At 48.0% G+C, this 6,855-nt stretch overlaps 1 long non-coding RNA gene across 1 annotated transcript; it reads right to left on the reverse strand.

The window, feature by feature from the left end:
• Window positions 1-1,519: 1,519 nt before the first annotated feature.
• LOC309533949 lies at window positions 1,520-5,232 on the reverse strand. The gene is made up of 2 exons (XR_014220563.1): window positions 5,086-5,232; window positions 1,520-1,707 (listed from the first exon to the last, which is right to left on the reverse strand). It is a non-coding gene; the product is annotated as an uncharacterized lncRNA (long non-coding RNA).
• Window positions 5,233-6,855: the final 1,623 nt, after the last annotated feature.

Here is a 6,855-nt window from a genome sequence, read left to right on the forward strand (position 1 = left end):
CTCCTGTCTTTCGCCATTTAAAATTCCTTCTTGCTCCCTGTCAGTGGAGGCTCATCCTTAAGGGGGACTGGGGCACTGCTCCAACAAGCTCAATTGCTTCTCTGCTGTCCTCCAACAGCCTGCTTCTTTCTTACATCCTCTCTAGGGTTGGCATGAGCAGTGAGCTCTTTCCTCCTCAGTCTCAGGCTGCCTTTGCAGAACTCAACGAGGGGAGAGGGGCATGCCCCACATGTCCAGGGGAGGAGAGGGGCAGGGAAGCTGCTGCTCGGGCTCCTTGAGTGCGCCAGGTAAGACGTGACCCGGAGGCGGAGCTGCTGCTGTGACTGGGAGCGAGGTGCAGTGCGGCCACCCACCCTCCTGCTCTCTTCCCTGGGTCAGGCCAGCAGAAGCAAAGCAGCTTAGGTCAGCTCCTTCTCACACAGAGCCAGGCACCAATGAGGGAGCCTGCTTTGGGGGCACCTGTTTGTGCCCCCTGCCACAAATTTGTGCCCCCTGCCACAAATTTGTGCCCCCACGGCCCACACATGCTACACTGTAGTTGGCTTCATCCATGGGCGTAGCCAGCATTTTTGTTAGTGGGGGCAGGCCTTTTGTTAGGGGGTCAGAACCTCAGTTAGCTATGTATTTTTATTTATTTTTATTTAGTTGGCCCCCCTTGGCCACATCCATGGCTCCATCTATCATAACATTTTGGAAATGCCCTGACCCACCCACCCCAACACTGATGTTGATTTTCTGAGATATCAGGCGCTCAAGCACAAGATTCCACCTAAACATTAGGAAGAACTTCCTGACAGTAAGAGCTGTTCGACAGTGGAATTTGCTGCCAAGGAGTGTGGTGGAGTCTCCTACTTTGGAGGTCTTTAAGCAGAGGCTTGACAACCATATGCCAGGAGTGCTCTGATGGTGTTTCCTGCTTGGCAGGGGGTTGGACTCGATGGCCCTTGTGGTCTCTTCCAACTCTATGATTCTATGATTCTAAGTCAAACATAAAGAATCGCTGCTGTTTCTTTTTGTGTAGCCTGTTTAGACTGGAAATTTGCCTCAGTTTTTTATTCTCTAAGGAAGGTTCTGTAAAGTGCAGGATAATGTAGTAGCTCACAGCATGGCAGGATGATCCCAAGAAGCTCAGTTAGTTGGGGACATGGGCATAACCAGGGGGTGAAGCGGCCACCCCTAAATCAAGTAAATAAATAAAAATACAGAGAGTCTGATATTCCAGATGCAATCACACTTCTTCCTTAGGGCAGCCTCCTATTCATTTATTTCTTGTTGAAAGATAAAGAAGTGTTTTGCAGAAACTAGCAACAACCTTATATATCAAGAAGACACATGTAGTTCATAGTAACTGTCTTTCAGGGCAGTTTGTCTAGGAACAAAATCAAGTGTTGCTATGAACAGTGACTAGTCACTAGAATAATAAAATGAAAGCTGGAGGTGGGGTTCGCGGTGGGGTTAGTCTTTCTTTAAACAAACATGTAAGTATGGATGCTAAGCAGAAGAAGAAGTAAGACAAGCGTTTCTGTGGGGGAGGGAGTTTATTGACTGCTCAGATATAAGACTCACAACATCATTTTATAACCAAAGAAAGTGCCTTTATGTGACCATTAAAACAAATCAACTGGAATTACCGGTATATTCACAGAAAGCCTTTAGCAGAATCATTTCCTGTCCTCGGAATCCAGCTGGAAGTGTTGGGCGAGCCGACTGCATAATCAAAAAGGCCACTAAGTTACTGTGAGACAAACAGAGGAAGCTGTGTTCCTTTTCAAATCTGTCTGTCAACAGTCACACACACCAAGCAAAAGCCACCCATAACAGACGTTTTCCTTGATAAATGGGAGAACTGTCTGATAATCAACAACCATATCATTTTATCCAGTAGTATTAGTTTGATCTGACGGAAACTGCACATTTCCCGAGAAGCACTGAAAGAATGCTTCATTTAACTACAAAACCCCAAATCTGGGATCCCATCACAACTGATGTTTGGTAAAAGTTTTGCAGCAAAACCCCCACATTTTGTAACACCCCATAGAGTAATTGATACATCAAACCGGGGTTCATAATTAATATCCAAAACCCAACATTGTCCGGTTCACTCCAAACTGGTGCCAAAGTCTGGCAAAAGTTTTGTAGCATTTTGCCAGACATTGTAGAATTTTTTTAGCATTTTGCCCGACAAACCAAGTAAGTGACAGGGGTCATAAGGTCACCCTAAGACCCAACATTGCCTGATTCACTCCAAATCAAGGCCAAAGTCTGGCAAAATGTTTGCAGTAAAAACCGCATGTTTTGCAGTGCCCCCCAAACGGAGTGGTTCCTAGCACATCAGGAGGAAGAGTCAAGACAACCAAAAGTGGATAAATAGGTTGTATTTATTAAATATAACAACTTGAGGATCGGCAAAACTAGTCAGATTCGACCAATGTAACCAAATCAAATTACTGGTAAGTCTGGGCAGGTGTGCTTGTTCACCTCCACCCACAAACACGCAAGTGCTCAAACAGAGCTCTTTGCAGATCCTTAAGAATCATGTCACAACCCAACTCAGAATGATGCATACCACCAGGTCTATACAACTGTGGGGCACAGAACATAATTCTGCCATGAGGGATATAAGCACCCACATTTTCAAACACAAACATTGTTGTAGAATGATTAGCTTTATGTCTTGCCCATCCACCTTCTTAGGAAGGCTGCCCCCACTCCATAAGCACCTCTACAACATTCCAAACCAAACTATGATAAACTCAGGGATGAGGAAGCACAGCTGATATTTAGTGATCTCAACTGAATTTACCTCACCAGATTGTTATCCCCAAGATGGATGACCAGAATATCAGGGTTAGGGTTAGGGCTAGGGCAGGGGATAGGTGGACGTTCAGGGTTAGGGTTAGTGCCTGGGGTTTTTTTTTTCATGCTTTTTAAGCTTCTAATGATATTGCTTCATTTTTATGAGACTGGATAATTCCAAAAAGTAAGCAAACTACCTGAAACGTAGCAAAACTAAGAGAAATGTGAAAACCAAAAGTGAGATACCAGAAACCCAACAAGGAAGGAATTCATGAAAAAGGAAAATTGCCAGACAGAGACTTTAATCAAATCATTACCAAATTCACCAGAATCCCAAAACCAATTGAAAAGAAGCAGAAATGTGAGAAGCAGAAGAAATACCACCAGAAACCCCCAAAAAGAGGGGGAAAGTAAATTGCGCAGAAACCCCAAAGCCAGTTAAACCCTAGTTTTGCATGGTGTGGGGGTGATTTTGCTTTTCCCTGAGATGTTTACTGCGTGAGTTTCTTGAATTTCTATTCAATTGGTTTTCTCATCTTTCGTGGATGTGGTTTGTTTCTGTTGTTTCTGGTTTGTTTTGGGGATTATGTTGAATTTTTTCTGTGATTTTCGTTTCATAGATTCTTTTATATAAATTACAATTGTGAAATATACTCAGAGTCTTGTATGTATTTCATGCTCTTTATTGCCCCCCCCCCAACCTCAGGCATTTATATACATTATTTACACAATGAGTCCCGTCTGACTGGCTAACTCTGCTTCCCTCTTGGAGCCTGATTGGCCTGCAGGAAAAGACCAATCAGTTGTTGCATTCTAGGATCCAAGGTTAGTGCATAACAGATTGGGTGCTGGATTTATGGTGAGTTTGCTTCATTTCTAGGTTTTTTGGGTTTTGCACCTTTGAGAATATTAATTTGTATGAGATCTGATAATCCCAAGAATAAAAGGAAAACCACCAGAAATGAAGCAAAACCACCAGAAATGTCTAATGACCATTCCAACAATGAAGTCAACCACTAAAAACACAAAAACCTACTGAAAAGAAGCAGAAGAACCATGTAAAAGCAACATCAATGGAAACTGACAAAGAAGCCAACCAACCCCAAACAAAGCAGATTCACCAGAAACCCCCAAAGCATTCAAAAGTATTACCACCAGAATGCAAAAACAAGAAAACTTCTCAAAAGAAGCAATAAAGCAAAAGTCCAAAAAACAAGCTAAACCAATGGAAAAGAAATGAAGCCAGCTGCAAACGAAGCACATTCACCAGAAACCCAAGACTAAGTGAAAACTAGTATGCTGTGTTGGTTAATTTCTGTTGCTTGAAGTGCTTTTGGACTCCCACAAATTGCATGCTTGTTGAGTTTCTGGTTTTGCTTTTTAAAAACTGGTTTCCAGTTTCTTGTGGCATTGCTTTGTAATTGGTGGCTTTACTGCTTTTTTGTTTTCTGCTGATTTGTTTAATTTGGGGTGGTTTTGCTTGTTTTTTGCATTTAATTGTTTTGCTTCTTTTACTTTGAATGGTTCTGCGGTTTTGGGTGAGATTGTTTCTTTTCCATTGACTTGGCTTGGTTTTCATGTCTCCTGGTTTTGCCTCATTTTGGGAATATTTCTTGGTTTTTGTGCTTCTGGTGGTATGTCTTCAATTTTTTGGCATAACCAAGCCAAAACACCAGAAACACAGAAACAAATCATAAAGAAGCAGAGCTACCAGAAATCCAAAGCAAATTAATCAGAAATCCAAACAACCTATGAAGATGATGCAATACCAAAAGAAACACAAAAGCCAATTAAAAAACTGCTAAATGAAGCAACACCACAAGAAACAAAGAAAGCCTCATGACCTACGAAATGAAGCAATAACACAAAACACCACAAAAAGAAGCAAAGCGTTTAAGATTAGGTTTGGGTAAAGGTTAGGGTTACAGTGAGAGTTGGGTTTGAGTTGGATTAGGATTAGGAGTTAAAGTTGGGGTTGAGTTACGGTAAGAGAAGAACAGCAGAAGGAGAAATATAATTTTATTACTTAGGGTTAGGGTTAAATTAGGCTTAGGTTTAGACTGAGGCTTAGGTTTGGGTTAAGTTTAGGGTTAGAGTGAGGATTAGGTTTGAGTTAGGGTTAAGGTTTGGTATTGGGTTGGATGTGAGTTAGGGTAAGAGAAGAACAGCAGCAGGAGCAATATAATTTTATTATTTATACTCCACCCAAGTCACTTGTGGCCGCTTTCAATAAAAGGTAAAAACATGAGCGCACTCCAAGTGAATGCTCATGAATGTAGAAACTCTTACTTCCCATAGAATTCCCAAAGAAGACCTGGGAATTGTAGCTCTGAGCTTCTTTGCAGAGGGTTGGACTAGATGACCCTTGGGTTCCCCTTCCATCTCTACTAGGATGCTCCCTGTCTCACTCTCACTCACTCACACACACACACACACACTCCTCCTCTCCTTTTCCTGGCAGTTTCACCTTTTTCTGCACTCCTAGCTCGGAAGGGCAGAAGAGGCTGTGCTACCCATCTTGGGCGAGGGCAGGGGTACCGGAAGGAGATGCCACCGGAGGAGAGGTAAGAGGACAGGAAGGGGAGGGAAACGGGCGGAAGAGCCTGTGCTGCCGCCATCTTGGGCGAGGGCAGGGGTACCGGAAGGAGATGCCACCGGAGGAGAGGCAAGAGGACAGGAAGGGGAGGGAAACGGGCGGAAGAGCCTGTGCTACCGCCATCTTGGGCGAGGGCAGGGGTACCCGGAAGGAGGTGCCACCGGAGGAGAGGCAAGAGGACAGGAAGGGGAGGGAAACGGGCGGAAGAGCCTGTGCTGCCGCCATCTTGGGCGAGGGCAGGGGTACCGGAAGGAGGTGCCACCGGAGGAGAGGCAAGAGGACAGGAAAGGGAGGGAAACGGGCGGAAGAGCCTGTGCTGCCGCCATCTTGGGCGAGGGCAGGGGTACCGGAAGGAGGTGCCACCGGAGGAGAGGCAAGAGGACAGGAAGGGGAGGGAAACGGGCGGAAGAGCCTGTGCTGCCGCCATCTTGGGCGAGGGCAGGGGTACCGGAAGGAGATGCCACCGGAGGAGAGGCAAGAGGACAGGAAGGGGAGGGAAACGGGCGGAAGAGCCTGTGCTACCGCCATCTTCGGCGAGGGCAGGGGTACCGGAAGGAGGTGCCACCGGAGGAGAGGCAAGAGGACAGGAAGGGGAGGGAAACGGGCGGAAGAGCCTGTGCTGCCGCCATCTTGGGCGAGGGCAGGGGTACCGGAAGGAGGTGCCACCGGAGGAGAGGCAAGAGGACAGGAAGGGGAGGGAAACGGGCGGAAGAGGCTGTGCTGCCGCCATCTTGGGCGAGGGCAGGGGTACCGGAAGGAGGTGCCACCGTAGGAGAGGCAAGAGGACAGGAAGGGGAGAGAAACGGGCGGAAGAGCCTGTGCTGCCGCCATCTTGGGCGAGGGCAGGGGTACCGGAAGGAGGTGCCACCGGAGGAGAGGCAAGAGGACAGGAAGGGGAGGGAAACGGGCGGAAGAGCCTGTGCTGCCGCCATCTTGGGCGAGGGCAGGGGTACCGGAAGGAGATGCCACCGGAGGAGAGGCAAGAGGACAGGAAGGGGAGGGAAACGGGCGGAAGAGCCTGTGCTACCGCCATCTTCGGCGAGGGCAGGGGTACCGGAAGGAGGTGCCACCGGAGGAGAGGCAAGAGGACAGGAAGGGGAGGGAAACGGGCGGAAGAGCCTGTGCTGCCGCCATCTTGGGCGAGGGCAGGGGTACCGGAAGGAGATGCCACCGGAGGAGAGGCAAGAGGACAGGAAGGGGAGGGAAACGGGCGGAAGAGCCTGTGCTACCGCCATCTTCGGCGAGGGCAGGGGTACCGGAAGGAGGTGCCACCGGAGGAGAGGCAAGAGGACAGGAAGGGGAGGGAAACGGGCGGAAGAGGCGCTGCGACGTTGGGCCAGCAGAGACGTGCCGAGCCAGGCTGGCCCCCTCTCTCTCTCCCGCCCACTCTCTCTCGACCCCGCTCTCCCCAGGGGGCAGCCCCGCCCCCCGCCCCGCCCTCACCTGCCTTTCTCCCCCCGTGG

The sequence above is a fragment of the Podarcis vaucheri genome (assembly GCF_965113315.1).
Source record: "Podarcis vaucheri genome assembly, chromosome: 6".
Lineage (NCBI taxonomy): Eukaryota > Metazoa > Chordata > Lepidosauria > Squamata > Lacertidae > Podarcis > Podarcis vaucheri.